We start from the raw sequence: 23,035 nt of genomic DNA on the forward strand, positions 1-23,035 counted from the left end.
TTGGGCATTAAACAAAAGAGTTTGGATATTCTTTTCATCAACAGGACTTGGGTGGAGGCACCTGGGTGCCTCAGTTGGTTAAGCATCCAACTTTGGCTCAGGTCATGATCTCATAATTCATGAGTTTGAGCCCCATATCGGGCTACAGCTCAGAGCCTGCTTCAGATTCTGGGCCTCCCTCTGTCTCTGCCCCTCCCTGCTCTATCTCTCCCGCTCTCTTTCTCTCAAAAATAAATAAAACATTTAAAAAATTTAAAAGAGAGGGCTCGGATGGATATGCTTCTTTTGAGGTATCAATTTTATAATACAAAAAAAAAAAAAATCTGTTTGGTAAACTATAGAGACCAAACACTGGTGAAGAATATTCTGCCACCACTTCTACTCTTCAATTTGATCATAAGAATCAACTAGGACAAAAATTAAAGAAGAAAAATATAAATTTGAGACTATTACAGATAAAAAGAGCAATTCACTGGAAGATAATAAATCTCAATCAAATGTAAGTCAACAATTTGGTTTTTTTAAGCAATAAAATGATGTTCATTGACATAAATTTGATTTAACTATTCCATATTACAAGGTACAAGTGCTTACTATATTTTAGCCAAATTAGCAAATGTAGATTCACATTTCAATACGATTCTGGAAAAAGAAGATTAGAAGTTATAGAAAAACGGAAACAAGGTAAGATGACAGAATGAACCACTATACTTCATTTCTAGAGAGTAAAGGAGAAAACTAAATCAGTTTTAAATTTAAATCAAATTCAGTAGATATATTAAACAATATGATAGAACTTCAAAAAACAAATTTCAACTCAGAATCTTAGCAGACAAGCAAATTAAAAATAAAAGTGGAAGGTAGAATTCTGAGTAAGGAACTTTTAAAATTTCTTCCAGTTCTAACACAGGAGTGATGATTACTAGTATTTAAAATGTAGCCACAATATACTAGAGGTAATAGGGTAGACACAGGATGGTGGCAACCGTACTTGTTGCATTTACTGTGTCACAGGCACCCGGTTTCAGTCCTTTCAGATACTTCATTCTCACTAAATCACAATCCTGTGAAGACTAGTCTTGTCTGCATTCTAAAGATAAGGACATTCAGTGAGGCCAAAACACTTGCCCAAAGGTAAGTACAGGAACTGAGATTTTTTTTCAAAGTCCACACACTTTCCATCCATTACTACATTCTATGGCACAATGGAATACACTGGGTTTTACTCCACTCTCAAGGAATGAGCAGAGTCAAACAACAATAACAATAACAACGAACCTTTAGGAATTTCTATACTCGCCTCAACAAATATTAAAGAGGCATCGCTTCGCCCATAAAAGCTGCATCTTAGTATTTTCATTTTCCGTGGTTCAATAAAATGAATGATTTTAAACTTCATTACAAACATTTAAAAGTTTTATATAAACAAATCATTTAATTACAGGGCTATAGATTTTAAGTCTGTTTTCATCTTTAATAAAAACTGGAAAAAATCTCCCCCGAATCTTTTAATTACAACAAAAATCTGATTAAAAACACCCAGAGAATGGAATGTACCATTCCAACTCTTTTTCAAAACCCAACACCAGTCTAGTGCTCAAATCTGCACTTGCCTTGCTCCACCCTGCAACTGAGCACCACAGATCCCTGCCCTGAGGCTGCAGTCACTGCCACCTTGGTACCCACTGAATGATTAAGCCACAATCTTCAATCAGTAGGCACATTCTTTTCTATCATCACACATTTATGACATTTCTAAAGGGCAATAAAGATTACTTCCAAGCACCACATGACTTTTATGAGGGCAAGAGAACTGTAGAAATTCATTAGCACTCCAAGAAGCTACATAAAAGCAGTTACTCTGGCCACAGAAGTGTTGAACTGAAATCCGCAAAGCATTTTCCAGTTCTGACCTAGATGGGGTAGGCCTCAGTGCACTTCCTTTCCTTTGCCCAATATGACTGGATTGAAGATTTCCTGCTTCTGTTTAGGAGGTTCATTTCATTTTCCATTACTCCCAATATTATACTCACAGCACTGAGAATTTCAAGTGGAGGATGTTGAAGTTTCTGTACATCATTTCTGTATTCAATTTTAAAAATTAACTCACAACTATAATGAATATTTTTAAACTATTAACAGGATAGAATGAATGGCTCAACTCCCATGGAGGTCACACATACAAGAACATGGTATTTCTTACTATACACAATCCAACCAATAAGACCTTAAACAAAGTTTTTGAGAAAGTTAAAAAGTATGCCATTACTACAATAGTAAGAGTACGTGAAGCAACGTATGACACTGCTCTTATGGGAAAGGAAGACATCCATGTTCTTGAGTGGCCTTTTGATGAAGGGTGCCATCTAACCAGATTAATGATAACTGGTTAAGTCTTGCAAAAATCTAGTTTTGTGAAGAACCTGGTTGTTGTACTGCTATGCACTCTGCTGCAGGTTATGGAAGAGCTGCAATGCTTGTGTGCTTGTAGATAAGATGCAGTACAGATCATAAGACAAAAGCAGCATGGAGCTTTAACATCAAGCAACTTTTGTATTTAAAGAAGTTATCGTTATAAAATGTGTCTGTGCTCCAAAGACATCAATGGCCAATAAAACTGGAGTGCTTGATGCTACTGTCTTGGAAGTGAACTTCAGACAGGGCCTAATTTGTTGTGCATATCACCCAAGAAGTTGGCTCTGTGAATAAGTCTAATGAAGCTTTTATAGGAATACTGAAAAGCAGTTTTACCAGGCTACATGCTTCATAGAACCTCTATGTTTGGATTACAACCAACTTATCTCGATACTTAGCAAAAGATCCTTGCTGTTCAACAGTTAAAATTTGCTTATCATTTGTACTGTCTGACCTTTTCTAAAATCATGCAGTACTCAGTTATAAGTCTTCTTTAAATCTATTCCCATGCCAGAATCTTGCCAATACATAAGAAATAGAGACAGATTAGGAACCAAAATATCCAATATAACACTTGAATATTTTTAGTATCACATAGCACTAAAATCTAGGAACTCTGAACATGCTAAATCTTATGTGATTCATTCCTTATTTCAAACATTGGAATCAAAGACTATATGGTTATTTGTTTGCTCACTTTATGTTTACATTGTCCATATTCAGAACAGTATATACCAGTTTTGTGAAACCATTAATTTTTGTTATTTTACCGAGCTGTACAGTGATTATTTAATATCTTTTTATAGATCTCATTTTGTGCTGTTATGGAAAACCTCTATTTTGAAAATCTACATTGCACAGAAGCATATCTTTAATGTCTCCAGGGAAAAAAGGCTTTACAGTTAATTTAATGTTTGCACTTTTGGGTGCAATTTAACAGGGAAAACCTAAAAAAGATATAGGAAAAGGCTATTCAATATTTCTAGTATAATACTGTCCTTATCTTATACAGAATATGTTCTTTAATTTAGTACATATTTTTAAAGGTAGAGATGTTTTATTATTGTAGCTACAACAATTCTTAATCATAAAATCATCATTATTTTTCCATACCTATTGGATTCTGTTTACCAGCTATATTTTTGTTTGAAGTATGCCTTTTTCCCTTCTTTTCCTAACCTTCCTTGCAAAAAAAAAGGGGGGGGGGGTGGTTTCTGCTAGTGAACTGAGCAGATATTTAATTTTCATATGCCTTTGGAGCTGTGTAACTTAGTATTTAGATACTTGGTAACTTATTACATAATTCATCAGTTATATGTATTAATGTTAGTTCAACCATATATTTATACTGTCTTGTAATGTGTAGTTATAGTCCCACTGGAGAAATAATTTGCTAGTATTCACCAGCTTGTAAAAACCTAGTGTGAGAGCTAAACATCTAAATAAATAATAAAATGGAAAAAAAGACATCTAAACTACTTTTCTGTATAAGAACAATCTACTAAACAAAAATCTTTATTTGCATATAAAGGCTAACACTTGAAGATCTATTTTATTAAATACAGCAATATAAACAGAATTCAATGAAATACAGGAAAATAAGTTAGATTTTATTTGCCCAGAATAAAACCTAAAATATATTTGTTAGAACAAACTCCCTAATAAGGTCTCATTTGATTGTCCTTTGCTTGTTGTGTGGTGGAGAAAAACTAACATTTTAGGTAAATTAAGTTCTGGTTAATATGGGTTTTACTTTGTAAAAATAACACAACTAAATTTCAAGACTGGAAGCCTTGTGCAATGGATTTAATGCCAACTAAAAGTTAATGGGTGGGCGTAAGGATTTAATGACAGGATACCTTTTGCTGAATTGAGTAACCTCCCACTTATCCTCAGGTCAAATTCTTGGAAACCATTAATATCAAACTCTGTGATATCTCTTTTCTCTAAAGAAATCCAATTATGTTCACAAATATTAATTTACACTTAGCCTTTTAGCAACCCTGAAAGAGTCAGATATGACACGACACAGAATTACATTGTTTTTTTTTTTTTACCAATTCTCCATTAGAATCCTTAGAACTGTCTTAGAAATACTATTACCACCACTTTCCATGTTAAAATGTCAAGTTTGACTTATTTTGAGGTCACTCCCACAGCCACCACCCAAACACTTATGCTTTCTCTTAAAGGTTATGGTTTACTCTGCTGCCCTTTTCTCTTCCCTGTATCCCTTTAAATTTAAACTTCAGTTTAAATTATACAAATTGGCAAGGGTATTCTAAACAGCATCGGCTCTCAACATACATTCATTGATTGGAAAAGGGAAAGAGGGAAAGAGAAAAGAAGGGAAGAAGAAGTCAATAAAATTAGTGTGTATTCTGCCCCACCCCTCACCAGTTGTCTTCCTTCCTATTTCTCAGACCAACATAGCACCCATCCTAAGTCATATGACCTCAAATGCATCAGGCTTTTTATTGGTTCCCCTCAATTTTTCAACCTACTTTAGAAAGAATCAGTGTAATAAATGGAAGAGTCAATGCAGATACCTAAGAACCCCCAAATTAATTTTATTCCCTCTCCCCATTTTTACTTTTCCTTTCTTTGGGCATCTTCCCCTAACCTACATAAGTTCTTTCAGTCTCAAAATCAAAACTCTGTCTCAGTTCTAGATCCTTTCAGTCTACACTTTCTATTTCATTCTCAGTCAACATCCTCCAGTCACTTTTTCTACTTCTTTGCTTCCCATTAACTCTTCAAACTATTATAATCATAATTCAACTCACCTGATTCCTAGGAAATTGAGTGCACCTCTTATATGACATTTCTATATTTAACACTATGGGCAAACTCCTCTTGGGTTCCATGATTCCTTATCTTGGAATACTGATTCCAAACACTCCTGTCTGTCACACCCACTAGTGTCTTCTTGATACAATCCATTAGACATTTAAACTCACAAGATGACTACACTGGACATCAAATTCAGTTAGAAGGACACAGAACAGGAAACAGTGTTTGCCAGTAAAATAGTAGGCTTAAATGACGGCCCCAAAAGATATCCATATCCTAATCCTCAGAATGTGTGGTGTGAATATGTTACCTTTAAAGACAAAAGGGACTTTGTAGATGTGATGAAGTTAATGATCTTGAGATGGGAAGATTATCCTGAATTATCTGGGTAAACCCACTGTAATCACTAGGGTCCTCATAAGAAAGAGGCAAGAGCATCAGAGTCAGAGAAGGGAAGGTGACAACAGAAAAAAGGAGGAAGAAGGAAAGAAAGACTTTCAGAATGGAGAATAGGGCCATGAGCCAAGGAAAACAGGGAGCGTCTACAAGTTCCAAAAAAAAACCCCAAAAAAACCAGGAAACAGATTTTCCCCTAGAGCTTTGAGAAGGGATGCAGATTTGATGATGCATTTTGGACTTCTGATACCCAGAACTAGTATATATTATTTTGAGCCACTAAATTGGTGGCAATTTGTTACAGCAGCAAAACATAAAAAATATCAGACACAGCTCTTCCACAGAAGTACCCTCACAATAATCTACACAGCAATATATGCAACTGTCCAGGACTTTCTCTTTCAAGTCTAAGAGGCTGTAGCCGACAGCATGGCATACATATATGTGTGTATGTGATCCTTCCAAGCTATTCTTTTTGGTACTTCAGAGGACAACACAAGGATGACAGAATGAGACTTATATGGGTGGGCAGAATATCCACTTGGGATTAGAAGCGTCATGCCCAACTAAAATCAACATCTTATGCAAGAACTCATAGACATAGTTTTCAGAAACAAACATAATTACAAGAATCTTCACACTCAGGGAAGCCCAAAGGTATGGCTTTTCCTCAAGTTCTTCTAATTTATTTATCCTGATCCATTTGTGGTTTTCTAATGAGTAAGGAACAATTTTACCACAAACAATGCTGCCTACCTTTATCAGATATCTAAAAGAACAGTACTACAAAGTAAACAAAAGTCTTTTTTCTTAATAGAAGAAAAGGGCTTTGTTAATCCTTTACCCTCTCCCTAATATGAACTCTAGTTAGGCTCTCTTAATTGTAAGGAATCACTAAAGCTAGTTCAAAGAAGATGAATATTACCATGGCATACAATCTGATGAAAATTCAAGAATAAACGCTTACAGAACTTGAAAGCATTTGGATATATTAACAATAAAAATTTGTGAAACTTTATAGATGCCAGTGTTTTGTCAGTCCTTCTACAACCATTTGCTTCTTTCTCCTTTTCCTACTAAAAGACATATCATTCCTGTCCGGTCCGTACAGGCAGCTCATGACTCAAAATGGCCCTACTTACAAGCTAGTGCCTTTTATGACCTTTCTTATGGCAAATAAGAGTGTCACAGTAAAATTAATATTTAGGATCATTAAATTAATGTGAAATCAGTTGAAGCTAAGCCAATGCAATAATCAGAAAACATGAGAGGCTGATTCATGAATGATGCAAGGGAAAAGGGAACTGGGAGTTACTCCTAACCAGATTGATGAACCAATGAAATTCACCCCATGTAGGTATTATTTCCCCATCTTACAGACAAGGGCAGTAAGGCTGAGAGAGAGATTAAACAGTTCACCTAAGATAAAAACAAAAACAAAAACAAACTAGCCGTAATTTTCTCAGGCCTCTTCCAAGTTTACTGAAGTCTTGATTATACAGTAGGAAATAAAACATGTAAGTACAAATCTCAGGCACGGCAAGAAATTGCCTAATGTGATAGTAGGTAGAACTTTTGAATGGCAATGTGGCCCTTCTACTGGTAACTGTGATTCCTCTGACCTGGCTAGTTTCTCACTCATTATAGGCTGTACCAGTTGGTGCCAAATTCAGGATCACCATGGTAACAAAGAAGTAGAAGAGAGCAGTAGCCACTTACTCATATCCTTATCTCATATATACTTTGCATTGCTTCTTTGTTGGTTTGGTAGCAATCTGAAGGAAAAGCAATATAAATCATCATTCTTGCCCATTTCTTAAGTTAGATTAGACTTTGTGGTCTGGTCTGACTCTAGAGCTTCCACTTTTTCCTTTTTTTCTCATCATGCTATGCATTATATCTCCAGGACTACTAGTCTTAGAACTAGACGACTTTTGTCCACTGCCCACCCACACCCACCCTTGCCTCTGACAACTACCATTCTGTTCCTTATATATGGGAGTTCAACTTTTCTTAGATTCCACATATAAGTGAGATTGTATCGTGTTTGTTTTCCTCTGACTTATTTCACTTAGCATAATGCCCTCAAAGGTCCATCCATGTTGTCAAAAATGGAAGTGTTTCCTTCTTTTTATGGCTAATATTCATTGTGTATATACACTACATCTTCTTTATACATCCATCCATCCATTGACACTTAGGTTGTTTCCATGTCTCAGTAGTGTAAATAATATTATGATGAACATGGGGAGTGCAAATATCTTTTCAAGTTAGTGTTTTCATTTCCTTTGGATAAACAACCAGAAACGTAATTGCTGGATCCTATGTTAGTTCTACTTTTAACTTTTTGAGGAAGCTACTTATTGCTTTACATAGTGGGTGTACCAATTTACATTCCTACCAACAGTGTATAAGAGTTCTCTTTTCTCCATATCCTCACTACCACTTGCTATTTCTCATCTTTTTGATAATAGTCTTTCTAACAGATGGGAGGGGATATTGTGGTTTTGATTTGCACTTGCCTGATGATTAGCAGTACTGAGAGCCTATTGGAAATATACCTATTTCCCATCAGTATGTTTTCTCTGGAAAATATCTATTCAGATCCTCTGCCCAGTTTTTAATTGGACTGTTTCTTTTTTGTTATTGAGTTATATATCAGTTCTTTACATTTCTTGGATATTAACCCCTTATCAGATATATGATTTGCAGATATCTTCTCCCATTTTCATGTTGCTGATGGTTTCCTTTGATGTATTTAGTTTGATATAGTCCCACTTGCTGATTTTTGCTTCTGTTGCCTTTGTTTTTGGTGTCAAATTTAAAACACCATCGGCAAGACTGATGTCAAATAATTTACTGCCTACATTTTCTTCTAAAAGTTTTACAGCTTCAGGTCTTACATTCAAGTCTTTAATTCATTTTGAGTTGACAATTGTGTACAATGTAAGTTAGTGGTCCAGTTACATTCTTTTGCATGTGGCTGTCCAGTGTTCCTAACATCATGTATTGAGGAGAATATCCTTTCACTGTTGTATATTCTTCACTTCTTTGTTGTGAATTAATTGACCACGTATGTATAGATTTCTTTCTGGGCTATTTTGTTCCACTGGATTGTGTTTATTCTCATACTAATACCATAATGTTTTTGAGTACTATAGCTTTGTACTATAGTTTGAAAGCAGGAAGTATGAGGCCTTTACCTTTTTCTTCTTTTTCAAAATTGCTTTGTCTATTTGAAAATTTTAGGTCTGTTTTTTCTTCTGTGAAAAATGCCACTGGAATTTTGATAGGGATTGCACTGAATCTGTAGATTGCTTTGGGTAGTAGAATTAACAATATTAATTCTTCCAATCCATTAGCAGGGAATATCTTGCCATTTATTTGTGTTCTTCAATTTCTTTCAATAACGTCTTCTAGTTTTTTTTTTTTTTAAACGTTTTATTTATTTTTGAGATAGAGACAGCGTGAGCAGGGGAGGGTCAGAGAGAGAGGGAGACACAGAATCTGAAGCAGGGTCCAGGCTCTGAGCTATTCGTCAGCACAGAGCCCGACGCGGGGCTTGAACCCACGAACTGTGAGATCATGACCTAAGCTGAAGTCGGACACTTAACCAACTGAGCCACCCAGGTGCCCCAACGTCTTCTAGTTTTCCATGTACAGGTCTTTAACCTCTGTGATTAAATTAATCCCTAGGTACTTTACTATTTTTCAATGCAATGATAAATGGGATTTTCTTAATTTCTCTGATATTAGTGTACAGAAATGCAACAGATTTTTGTACACTGATTTTATATCCTGTACCTTTACTGAATTTGTTTATTAGCTCTAACAATGTTTTGGTAGAGTCTTTAGGATTTTTTATATATAATGTTGTATCATCTGCCAATAGAGACAGTTTTACTAACAGCTTGTAGTCTTAAATACTGTGCTAATTGTCTTCCATCTAAGTTGTGATTTCCTTACATTTACACAATCATTGGAAGCACCTGAATTTTAAATTGGTTTATAAGTCATTTTAAAACAAGGATTCAACAAGACTATGTAACAAGGCCATCACAAATACCCAGAAAATCAAGTTATTGAACATTCTGACATAATTACTAGATATTAAACACCAATAGGTTCACTTTATTGGAGGTACAAAAATAAAAATAAACTTTTTAAGGTTTTATTTATTTTGAGAGAGAGACAGAGACACAGAAAGAGACAGAGAATACCAAGCAGCTCTGTGCTGTGTGGGCTCAATCCTCCAAACTGTAAAATCATGACCTGAGCTGAAATCAAGAATCAGATGCTTAACTAATTGAGACACCTAGGTAATCCTAAAAATAATTTTCTGAATTATCTTCAAATTGAAATAGATCAACAGCTCTAGAGAAAACTTATTACAGGAAAAAATGCTGAAGATCGGTTACTGTAATTTTGTTAAGGTTATTTATTAGATTATTGTTTACAATAACAAAGTATATTATGCAAACATCAGCTTCATAGGTCATATCAACATTTATCTTTATTTTTAATTAATTGCTTTCACTTATCCTTTTTCTTTAATATTTCACTTATTTATACTGATGAATTTGACAACATAGTATAATATAATCATTATACCAGAATTCAAGCATTATGTCTCCTACTACACAGCTGTTGACCTTAAACATCACATTACCTCTCAAGAACACACTTTTTTCATGGACAAAATAAAGGCTTTCTCTAGACTATTAATTATTTTGGTCTTTAAATAAAATTTTTATCCCCAAATTTTCAAATATGAAAGATCTTGAAGATTTAAAAAAAGGTTTATGGTAAAAAGATTTGAAAGAAAGAAAACTGTCACTGTTCGCAAATTTTATGGTACTAAAAGAAGAACATTTAGAGTCAAATTATTAAAATTAATACAGTTCAGCAAGTTGCTGGAACAACATACAAAAGCCAATTGCATGTTCAACAGAAGAAAATACAGTTTTTTGAATGGCACTATTTACAATATCAACAACAAAAAAATAAGACAATTAAAACTCTACCAAAAATGTTTATGGAAAAATTAAAAATTATAAAACTCAGTTGAAAGCTCTTAAACACATATTTATATGCAATACACCTTATGCAAAAATTAAGATTTAATGCTATAAAGAAGCCCATTCTAAGTGAATCTAAAATTCATTGCAATGCAAATCAAAATTCCAACAGAGTTTTAAGAACTTGGCAAGCTGATTCTAAACTTAATATGGAAGAAACAAGACCCAAGAATAGCCAAGATTCTAAAAAAGAACAAAGTCAAGGAAATCAAGTTACCAGATAAGAAGCTAGTGTCTGTAACAAAAACATTGTGGTATTGGTTTAAGAATAAACATCTCTTGCTTCTCTGACATCCCAAAACTTTCCTCTCTATTTACAAATTGATAAAGAAATCTCCCCTTTGTTCCATAAAACCCTTTGCAGTCTTCTTAGTCTTTCAAATGGTTTCTAATTATTATTTAAACATTAAGAACATGATGGCAGTGGCCAAAATGCTCCTTTTACCCTTTTACCCTCCTTTATTCTCCTCCTTAGGGCACATTTCAACTTCTTAACTATTCTAAATGTTTCCCTATTCAAGATATCAATTCACTTTCCCAGGAACATCATGTGGAGTGGCAGACAGATCAGCTGCCAACATGAGAATAAAATGACAGGCTGTTAAGAATATATAAGTATCTGCAAGCACTATTATTTATATTTTTATAGAGTATATGAGAAAAACCTGTTGGGAAGTGACAGGAGACAAGAAGCAGAACAATCAAAGGCATGAGTTAATATTACTTTGACAAAAATTACAATAATATATTGCAAATTATTTACAAAGCACATTTATTATAGTTCCAGTCCTTTTGTTCATAAAAAATTAGGCAAAAAAAATCATAAAATAAAAATAGTAATAGAATAAATTTTAAATCTATATTTAGAAAATTATATACATTAATTGCAATTTTTTTAAAGCACTCAAGTGACTCCCTGTATAGAGTACTCTACGATGCTCAACACAGTGACACAAAGGAAAGAAAGATTTATGGGTAGGGAAACAGGGCACAGAGGATATTAAAAGGTTTTAGGTGGAATTAAAAAAAGAGAGAAATGAGAGTGATTAAATATTATGCAGTAGATGTTGTAATGAATCTACAAATGAACACAGTAAAATGGAATTAACAAAGCAGTAGACTGAAGGCTGGTTAAAATTTTTGGATTTTTCAGAAAAGTAACAGAGAGTCACTGAAGGTTTTTGATCGTGGGAGTGAAAACATGAAAGCAGTGTCTGAGAAAGAATCCTAACAGCTGTGTGTAGGATGATTTGGAGGGAGAAAGAGACTAGAGACAGGGAACAAACAGCTACAAAGCTGTTGAAGTACAGAAGCATGTATTATAGCTACAAAGCATGATGATGTACAGAAGCATGAAGTACGTGACGCATCAAATAATGAAGACAAAGACAACATAAAAGCTATGGAAAAAATATGTAAATGAGGAAATAGGAGAGATATTCCATATATTTATTAAATTAACTATTTTCAGAATACCTCAGTACTATATTCAACATGTAGATATAGTGTACATATATGTATTTTATGTATATATAAATTAATACCTTTAATTTAAGAAGGTATTAAATGATCACTGTACATAATAATACCAACCTCTATAGGACTGGCATAAGAATGAAATTAGATGTTATTAAGAGAATTCTTTATTGTAAACGTCACATAAATATTAACTGCTGCAATTTTTTAGGGAGGTGACCGTTGTAACACAATGGAAATGTTGCAACCATAAAGTCAAAAGATCTGAATTCAAATTCTTGTTCTATTATTTAATGGTAACATTAGTGGACCTGAAGCAAGTCATTTAAATCATTCTGAGTAACTATTTTTGTTTTTTGTTTGTTTTTTCTCTTCTTTCTGATTCAAGTATAATTAACCTACAGGGTCATATTAGTTTCACTTACACAATATAGTGATTCAACAATTTGATACATTACTCAGTGCTCATCATGATAAGTGTGCTCTTGAATCTCCTTCACCTATTTCACCCATCACCTCACCCACCTGATGGCTCAGTGTGTATGTGTGTGTGCATGTGATGGCTCATGTGTGTATATATACCACTTCTTTATCCATTCATCTATGGATGGACACGTGGGTTGCTGTTATATCTTGACTACTATAAATAATTCTGTAATAAACATAAAAGTGCATATATCTTTTCAAATTAGTATTTTTGTTTTCTTTGGTTAAAAACCCAGTAGTGGAATTACTGGATCATTCGGCAATTCTACTTTTAATTTTTCAAGGAACTTCCATACTGTGTTCCTCAGTGGCTGCACCAGCTTGCATTCCCACCAATGAGTGAAGCTTTTCACCACATCCTTGCCAACACTTCTTATTTCTCTTTTTTTTCTTTTAATTTTAGCCACTTTTACAGCTGTGAAGTGATATCTCATTGTTGTTTTGATTTCCATTTCTTTGATGATTAGAGAAGTTGAGGGTCTTTTCACATGTTTCTTGGCCTTCTGTATGTCTGTTTTGGAAAAAAGTCCATTCATGTCCTCTGCCCACTTTTACATTTGGATTATTTGGTTCTTTTTGGTGTTGAGTTATATATTCTTTATATATTTTGGATATTAACCCCTCACCATGCACATCATTTGCAAATATCTTCTCCACTTAGTAGGTTGCCTTTTGTTTTGTTGATGGTTTCCTTTGTTGTGCAAAAGCTTTTTATTTTGATGTATTCCCAATAGTTTAATTTTGCTTTTGTTTCCCTGACAAAGAAAGCATAAATAGAAAAATGTATCTATATTTGATGTCAAAAAGACTACTGCCTATGTTTCCTTCTAGAAATTTTATGGTTTCCGGTCTCACATCTAGGTCTCTAACTGATTTGAGTTTACTTTTGTGGATGGTGTAAGACAGTAGTCAATTTTACTGTTTTGCATATAGCTGTCCAGTTTTCCCAGCATCATTTGTGGAAGAGACAGTCTTTTTCCCATTGCATATCCTTGCCTCTTTTGTTGTAAGTTAACTGGCCATATAACTGTGGGTTTATTTTTGAGCTCTCTATTCTATCCCAATAATCTATGCCTATTTTTGTGCCAGTACAAAACTGTTTTGATTACTACAGCTTTGTAGCATGTCTTGAAACCAGGAATTGTGGTACTTTTGGTTTTGTTCTTCTTTTTCAAGATTGCTTTGGTTAATCAGAATCTTTTGTTGTTTCATATAAATTTTAGGATTATTTATTTCTTTGAAAAATGCTGTTGGCATTTTGATAGGGACTGCATTATCGATGGATTGCTTTGGACATTTTAACAATATTAGTTCTTCCATTCCATGAGCATGGCATATCTTCCCCTTTGTTTGTATCACCTTCAATGTCTTTCATCAACATTTGTACAAAGAGTACAAGTCTTTCACATCTTTGGTTAAGTTTGTGCCTAAGTATTTTGTTCTTTTTGCCTGGTGCAATTATAAATGGAATTGTTTTTATTTTCTTAATTTTCTTTCCTTTCTTTTCTTAATTTCTCTTTCTGCTACTTCCTTATTAGTGTATAGAACTACAAGATTTTTGTATATTGATATTATATCCTGAAATTTTATTAAATTCATTTATCAGTGCTAATTTTGTATATAGTATCATATCACCTGCGAATAGTGAAAGTTTTAATTCTTCTTAACGATTTGGATGCCTCTTATTTTTTTTTCTTGTCTGATTGCTGTGACTAGTACTATATTGAATAAAAGTGGTGAGGGTGGACATTCTTGTCTTGTTCCTAATCTTAGAGGAAAAGCTCTGTTTTTCACCACTGAGTATGATGTTAGCCATTGGTTTTCCATATATGGTCTTTATTATGTTCAGGCATGTTCCATCTAAACCTACTCTACTGGGGATTTTTATCATGAATGGATATTATACTTTGTCAAATGTTTTTTGACATCTACTGAGATCATATGGTTTTCATTCTTTTCTTGTTAATGTGATGTATCACACTGATTTGCAAATATTGAACTACCCTTGCATTACTTGAATAAACCCCATCTGATCATGATGGATGATATTTTTTATGCATTGTTAGATTCAGTTTGCTAATATTTTGTTGAGGATTTCTACATCTATCTACTATCAGAGATAGTAGAATATAGTTTTCTTTTGTTGTAATGTCTTTCTCTGGTTTTGGTATTGTGGTAATGCTGGCCTCACAGACTGAATTTGGAAGATTTCCTTTTTCTTCTATTTTTTGGAACAATTTGAGAAGCATAGGTATTAACTTGTCTATATATTTTTAAAAGATTTTTAAAGTAATCTCTGCAACCAACATGACGCTTGAACCCACAACCCTGAGATCAAAAGTTGCACACTCCAACTGAGCCAGCCAAACACCCCTTACCTCTGCTATAAATATTTGATAGAATTCACCTGTGAAGCCATCTGGTCTTGGACTTTTGTTTGTTGGGAAATTTTTAATTACTGATTTGATTGCTAGTAATCTGTTTCTTCAATATTTCTATTTCTTACTGATTCAGTTTTGTAAAGTTACATATGTCTAAGAATTTATCCATTTCTTCCAGGTTGTCCAATTAGTTGGTATATAATTTTTCATATTCTCTCATAATAGTTTTCATTTCTGTGGTGTTGGTTGATTTTGTTTCTGTGTGTGTGTGTGTGTGTGTGTGTGTGTGTGTGTGTGTTAAGTAATCTCTACACCCAAAATAGGGCTTCAACTCATAATCTTCAGGTTAAGAGTCACATGCTCTACCAACTGAGCCAGCCAGGCACTGCCGTGGTGTTGGTTGTTATTGCTTCTCTTTCATTTCTGATTTTATTTGAGTTTTATTATTATTATGAGTCTGGCTTATCAATTTTGTTGATCTTTTCAGCTCCTGGTTTCACTGGTCTGTTCTATTTTGTTTTGTTTTTAGTCTCTATTTCATTTATTTCTGCTCTCATCTTTATTAATTTCTTCCTTCTACTGGTTTGAGGCTCTGTTTCTTCTTTTTCTAGATTCTTAAGGTGCAATGTTAGGTTGTTTGAGATTTTTCTTGCTTGTTGATGTAGGCCTACATTACTATAAACTTCCCTCTTGGAACAGCTTTTGCTGCATCCCAAAGATTTTGGACCACTGTGTTTTCATTTTCATTTGTCTCCATATTTTTTTATTCTTCTTTGATTTCTTGGTTGACCTTTTAATCCATATGTATTAAAAGTAATTACTGACATTGCTATTTTGTTATTTGTTTTATGGTTGTTTTTGTAGTTCTTCTCTCTTCCTTTCTTTTCTTACTCTCTTCCCTTGTGGTTTGATGGCTTTCGTTAGTGATATGCTTGAATTTTTTTCTCTTTATTTTTTGTATATCTATTCCATGTTTTTGATTTGTGGTTGCCATTGGTTTTTATATAACATCCTATGTATATAGAGGTCTATTATTAAGTTGATAGTCGCTTATGTTTGAACCCTTTTTTTTTTTTAAATGTTTTTATTTATTTCTAGGAGAGAGAGAGAGACAGCGTGAGCAGGGGAGGAGCAGAGAGAGAGGGAGTCACAGAGTGAAACAGGCTCCAGGCTCTGAGCTGGCAGTCAGCACAGAGCCCGACGCGGGGCTCGAACCCACAAACCGCGAGATCGTGACCTAAGCGAAAGTCGGACGCTTAACCGACTAAGCCACCCAGGCGCCCCTGTTTGAACCCTTTCTTAAAAGCACTAAATTTTTACTCTCACTCCCCTATCTCATGTATGTGAGCTCATACTTTATATCCTTTCATTTTGTGAATCCCTTGACTGATTTTTATAGATATAATTGATTTCCCTGCTTTTGTGCCTTAACTTGTTTACTTGTTTTATAAGTGATTAATCCATTGCTTTTATTATGTTTGCATTTACTTATAATTTTCCTTTCCTAATTTTTTTTACTGAGTAACTATTTTTAATATGTAATGTGAGCAGAAACCAAACCAATCTCACATAAAGGCCTCAAGGAATAATGAAATAAGTCATTATAAAATCCCTAATGTAGTATCTGAATTATTGTGTACCATGAGTATGTGTTGCAGTGAGTATGGAGGAGGCCAGAAATAGGGGTCCACTTTGTCTGACCTTACTGGAGAGAAAGCCACAAGCATTTTCAAAGAGCCATAATAACCATGCCCTTCTCCATAATATTTTAAAGAGCAATTGTACAAGAAAATCTCTGAAATATCTTATTAATGATCTATCTTTAAATTGCCCTCTGATGTACAATATCGAATCCACAGGAGTTTAAAAAGCAATAGTCAAAAATCATATTGCTAATGATTTTAAAACCCACAATAATAAGCAATTCATGATTTTTTCCTATCTTAGGTTATAGATACATTACCAAAATTCACATTTCTTTTTTTTTTTAATATTTATTTTTGAGAGAGAGAGACAAAGTACAAGCAGGAGAGGGGCAGTGAGAGAGGGAAACACAGAATCTGAAGTAGGCTCTAGGCTCTGAGCTGCCAGCACAGAGCCCAATGCAGGGCTTGAACCCACGAGCTGTGAGATCATGACCTGAACTGAAGTCAGACTTTTAACCAATTGAGTCACCCAGTCGACACCCTACCAAAATTTACATTTCAAATTCTAATATATTTTATTTTAAAAAGGAGTAAAAAGGGACAAGGCATTCCCAAAACAGCACAGCCCAAGGGAATTTAAATAGTGGTAAGGTTGGGAATAAGTAAAGTTGAAGTTAATTTGTCTTATGCAAGACCCTTATAGACTTCTATCTGATAGAAAGAAATGAATTTAAAGTTGCCTGGTGAGATCACCCCACCAATGGATCCCTAAAGGAAGAGTAGGGAATAGTTTATAAAATTCACTACAGAGTACTTTTAGCTCAATGCAGTGTAGGAAACAACTCTTAAAGGGAATATAAGAGGCGCCTGGCTGGCTTAGTTGGTAGAGCATGCAATTTTTGATCTTGGGCTTGTGAGTTTGAGCCCTACACTGGGTGTAGAGATTATTTAAAAAAATAAAATTAAAAAATAAAGGGAATATAAATAAGCAGTCTCATAAATATTTCCCTTTTAGCCTAGACCAATCAGGTTCCATTTAGCTAGTAGTGTTTAGCATATTATTCATTCATTCAGTTCAGTTCTGTACACTAAAGAATGTACTCTAAAGAATATAAACAGTATGAGAACCAGGACTTAAGAAGTAAGATCATCTCTCTCTCTCTCTCTCTCTCAATCTCTCTCTCTCTCTCTCAGAAATAAGTAAAACGTTTAAAAATTTTTTTTAAAAAAGTGGAGGGGGGGGCACCTGGGTGGCTCAGTTGGTTAAGTGTCTGACTTCGGCTCAGGTCATGATCTCACGGTTTGTGGGTTCAAGCCCCACGTCGGCTCTGTGCTGACAGCTAGCTCAGACCCTGGAGCCTGCTTTGGATTCTGTGTTTCCCTCTCTCTCTGACCCTGCTCTCTCTCTCTCTCAGAAATAAGTAAAACATTAAAAAAATTTTAGAAAAGAAATAAGATCAAAACATACAAAAAAGTGGCATGATGAAAGTATAAATAAGATATTATTTATGCAAAAAGGACCAAGAAATCTCTAGAAAGTGTATAAATTGAATTTGGACATAAGAAAATTAGAAAGAGGAAGAAAAGAACCATAGGTGGAATGACCAGTGTAAGGGAATGACAGAAGCTAATACAGGGACTTACATGAAGGAAGTGGCTGGAGCATAAGGGATTGAAATTAAATTATGAGAATGTCAGATCTGGAACCAGATTGCAAAAGCCTTGAGTATGAGCATAGGGGACTTGAATTTTATTTTGCATAAACTAAGAGTTTATGAATAAGAGAAGACGAAGAAAAATGTTTAAATTAGGAATCATTAATTATAATAATAATTAATAATAGGTAATTATACCTAATTAAATTAGGAATCTCACATAATGATGAAAATATAGAGTAAGGGGAAAAAATGGAGTCAGGAAAGGTGCTGGATTTATCTATACACATAGTTTATCAGACAGGGATCATTTCAAAAACTCATACCCACCCACTTGTAGTAGAGCTAAATCATATTTTAAGAAAAATTATTTACACACGTAACTCCATAAAGTTAATCTCATGCACTCAGGCAAAAAGGGGGAGGGGGAGCAGATCTCACCCACCCTAATACTCAATGCATTTAGTCCTCAAAGTAAACATGAGATGGGAAATATGACTCTACATCCTCTCAGTCAGTCTCAATCTCCATATGCTTCTCATAGCATGAGCATCTATGACTTTTTTAAATGTTTATTTATTTTTGAGAGAGAGAGAGAGAGACAGAGTACAAGCAGAGAAGGGTCAGAGAGAGAGGGGGACGCAGAATCTGAAGCAGGCTCCAGGCTCTGAGCTGTTATTAGCACAGAGTCCAACGTAGGGCTTGAACTCACATACCATGAGATCATAACCCAAGCTGAAGTTGGACCCTTAAGTGACTGAGCCACCCAGGCACCGCATTATTCTACTATTAAGGAGAAGTATACTTTCACAAAATATATCCCCTAATCCTAAGTAAACCACTTCATTAAGTGCTCCACCAAAGAAAAAGAAAATAGTAATCTGCACTAGCACTAGAGAGAAAACTGGCTGTTAGACTTGATGGGATATTATATTGTACTTTATGTGCTAGTTCAGAAACTTTCAAGAATAATTTTGGTTCAATTTTTGTTTCACATGCTGAATTCGGACGTAACCTCTGCATAATGCCTTTTTTCTCCCTCTTCTTTAGCATATTAAGCATACTGGAGGTAGCAAAACAGAGAGTTAGTCCAAAACAATTATTTGAGGGCAGAAAATTTTCTGAAAAAGTCACATATTTAAGGAAGTTAAAACCAGGCAAATAAAAACAAATTTTCTGAAGGTAGGTAAAGTTACAGAAAGCATGGACATAAAATACAAAACACCTCTTTACCATGACAGACAGGTGTGAAAATGATAACAACATGTCTTTTTATTCTCCCCCATAACCACTAAAATCCCTTCCCCCAGTCAACATTTAGAAACATTTTTACAAAATTCTGACAACCTATTTATTAAAATTTCTTTTATAACAGATAAAATTTGCTAAAAACTAAAGTAACTACAATTTAGGAAACAGAAGTGTTCCTATTCTTAAAGTACAAACTTGTGTTTGTCTAACCAATAAAATATTTCCAAGGCACTTGTTTATTTATCCAATATCTAGTGAGAACCTACTATGTGTCAGATACTGTGCGATGCTAGAAGTATAAAATGAAATAAAACATAATTTGTTTTCCTTTCGAGGAGTTATAAGCTAACGAGGGAGATATACTATAACTGGTATAATCATGTTTTGATAAAAGTATACAGAGGATACCACAGAAGCAAAGAAGGGGGTCAGGAAACGCTTTTTAAAATAAGTACGAATGTGAATTAAAGCTGTGCTTCCTAAACTTGACTGTACATCTGAACCATATCTATAGCTGATGTCTAGGCCTCACTTAAGATTTCGGGAAGTAGAATCACCAGAGGTGGAGCCAAGAAACCTATATTTTTAACCACAAGAGACTGAGAATCACAGCCAGTTTTTGGTAGTAGTGAGCCAGAAATACTGACAGCCATTCAAGGCACAGAGAATGGCTCAGTATGGCTGGAATATGTGAGATACAGACAGGAGATCAGAAAGAAATCAGAACAAGAGTAGTGACATCACTAATGTTATATTTTAAACAGGACCTATGGAATTGGTGTGAACTTCCAAAATAAAAGGCAATCACCTGAGTCATGTATTTACCCAAATGACTTGTGACATGAACTAATGTCTTACTGAAGTACATGGGAAAACTAAATACAAATAGCTTGCATTTCAAGGCAAAGGTAAAATTCTCCTTTGAAAAACAAACAAATTAAAAAACAAAAACAAAACAGAGCTCTAGTCATAATGTTTATTAAATGTAATGACCACTCATTTTTCTCAGCATGCACACCTGGAATATGAACAGAAGTTATAACATTTTCTTAACTTAAAACTGTTCCATAGTGTATAAAAATAAATACAAACTGTATTTTGAAATTCAAGCTTTAAAACTAAAAACTGTTCTTAATGATTTTAAGTTTCCAAACTGCTATAATAATTTGTTACTTTCTAAGAATGTACTTAGAAATATCATTTTTTAAAGTCTATTTATTTATTTGGAGAAAGAGAAAGCAAGGAAGGGGTGAGACAGAGGAAGAGAGAATCCCAAGCAGGCTCCACTGACAGCACGAAGTCCAACATGGGGCTCAATCCCACCACCTGTAAGATCACGACCTGAGCCAAAATCAAGAGTCAGACACTTACTAAATGAGCCACCCAGGCACCTCAGAAATATCTTCATACTTAACTCCAGGTAGAGGTAAAGTAAGATAAGTCACTAATCACAGGAATATTCACAATAAGAATATTCACCATAAATAAGCTAAGAGCCAAATCGAATCTTATATATTAATTTCTGTTTATAAAATAACAAATGGTTTAAATCCTCAATTCATTGTCCCAAAAAGACGTCATAAACAGAGGTAGACAGGCAATCATGTGAAACAGGAACGAGCTTTTAAATTTTTTAAAAATTTCTCTAACATTTATTCATTTTTGAGAGACAGAGCACAAGCAGGGGAGGGGCAGAGAGAGGGAGACATAGGATCTAAAGTAGGCTCCAGGCTCTGAGCTGTCAGCACAGAGCCAATGTGGGGCTCAAACTCACGAACTGCGAGATCATGACCTGGGCTGAAGTCAGAACCTAAACCAACTGAGGCACAAAGGCACCCTATGAAATAGGAACAAACTTTTAAAGAATATCCTTCAGAAACCTAGGGACAAACCTACCAATTATAGCATATAAAACACATCTTACAGTTACAGTTTATTTTTAAAAAGTCCCTCTAAATTTTACTTAAACCATTTAAACATTGTAATAACCTATAGACCAGACAGAGATTCATCTACCAAAGTGAAAACTATATCCAAACTATGCATAGTAACCCCCTGGAGGAGCACACAGGGTATAGAAGCAACAGCAGTTAAAAGCCAAACGACTGACCACATAGCTCTATTAGAGGAGAACCAATTAACAAATTATAATAATTGGCTACTTACAAGAATAATATCTATGAACTTGATATAGCAAACCATTCTTTCTCAGACTTAATTTACTTTTTAAAATGGTAATGTTATCGACTTGCCTTAATTTCCAGATGAAATACAGGAATTAAGTTATAGTTCTTGTCAGCTTCTTAGGCTAACATGATCTATTTACAGAGAATGTACTATATCTTTGTTTCCTGAGTCACTCACTGCTTCCTTTTTGCTCCTGCAGCACTTTACATGTATCTCTATTTGCTTTTTATTGAAAATATCTGAATCTTCTTTTTCAATTTTTTTAGTGTTTTATTTATTTCTGAGAGAGAGACAGTGTGAGCAGGGGAGCATCAGAGAGGGAGATACAAAATCTGAAACAGGCTCCAGGCTCTGAGCTTGCTGTCAGCACAGAGCCCAACAAAGGGCTGGAACCCACGAACCGTGAGATCATGACCTGGGCCGAAGTCAGACACTTAACCAACTGAGCCACCCAGGCGCCCCGAAAATATTTGGATCTTGCAAAGACAGTACTATTATCACCATGTAATAGCTGAAGAAACAGGCTTAGCATGATGAAATGACTTAATGAAAATCACCACTAACCCCAGATTTCAAACTCAGATCTGCCTGGGTGCAGAACTCTTTCCATACTGCCTCAAAGGTAGAGAGGTACATAGGACTAAATAGATCAAACCTAAACAAGTGAATTGATTGCTACTAGTTTCTTCTATAACTAGTAGAAGATACTGGTAGCAGCAGAAACAGCTCTACCACATCTGACAAACGAAATGTAGAGAAGAACATATATCTGGGGGCGGAGGCACAGGGGTTTTGCCTAGTACTGGGACTACCTCCTGAAATTAGGAAATACTGTACCTCACTTTATGAGTCTTTATAGAAGACAGAGCCCATCTCCATTTATAGAAGCTAACAATGCCATGTAGTCATTCTTCCTCTCACCTCATCAGCATGAACTATAGGCACTTAATCTATGCTCTGCCAATATGACATTCCCACCAAGGACTCTAAATTAAAAGCTAGAGATAGTAAGAAGCTGGGACAGCAAAGGTTGGATTTTAGCAGCAGACAGCAGCAACAACATTAAGTCTCCAAAGGTAATGGTAGCAACTGTGCAGTAGCTGAGTCTAGCCGGCAATTTGTGGCAGCATTATTGTCACTGGATTTTTTTTAAATTTGTTTTTTAAAGTTTATTTATTTATTTTAAGACAGATAGAGACTACGCAAGTCCCCACTTGGGAGGGAGACAGAATTCCAAACAGGCTCCATAATGTCAGCATGGAGCCCAAGGC

General features: G+C 34.8%; 1 protein-coding gene across 1 annotated transcript in view; it reads right to left on the bottom strand.

The window, feature by feature from the left end:
• PIGK (phosphatidylinositol glycan anchor biosynthesis class K) overlaps window positions 1-23,035 on the bottom strand; it is a 113,392-nt gene that overhangs the window by 82,279 nt on the left and 8,078 nt on the right. The gene's annotated exons all lie outside the window — the stretch shown is intronic.

Source organism: Crocuta crocuta, unplaced genomic scaffold (genome assembly GCF_008692635.1).
Source record: "Crocuta crocuta isolate KB4526 unplaced genomic scaffold, BGI_CrCroc_1.0 scaffold125, whole genome shotgun sequence".
Taxonomy (NCBI): Eukaryota; Metazoa; Chordata; class Mammalia; order Carnivora; family Hyaenidae; genus Crocuta; species Crocuta crocuta.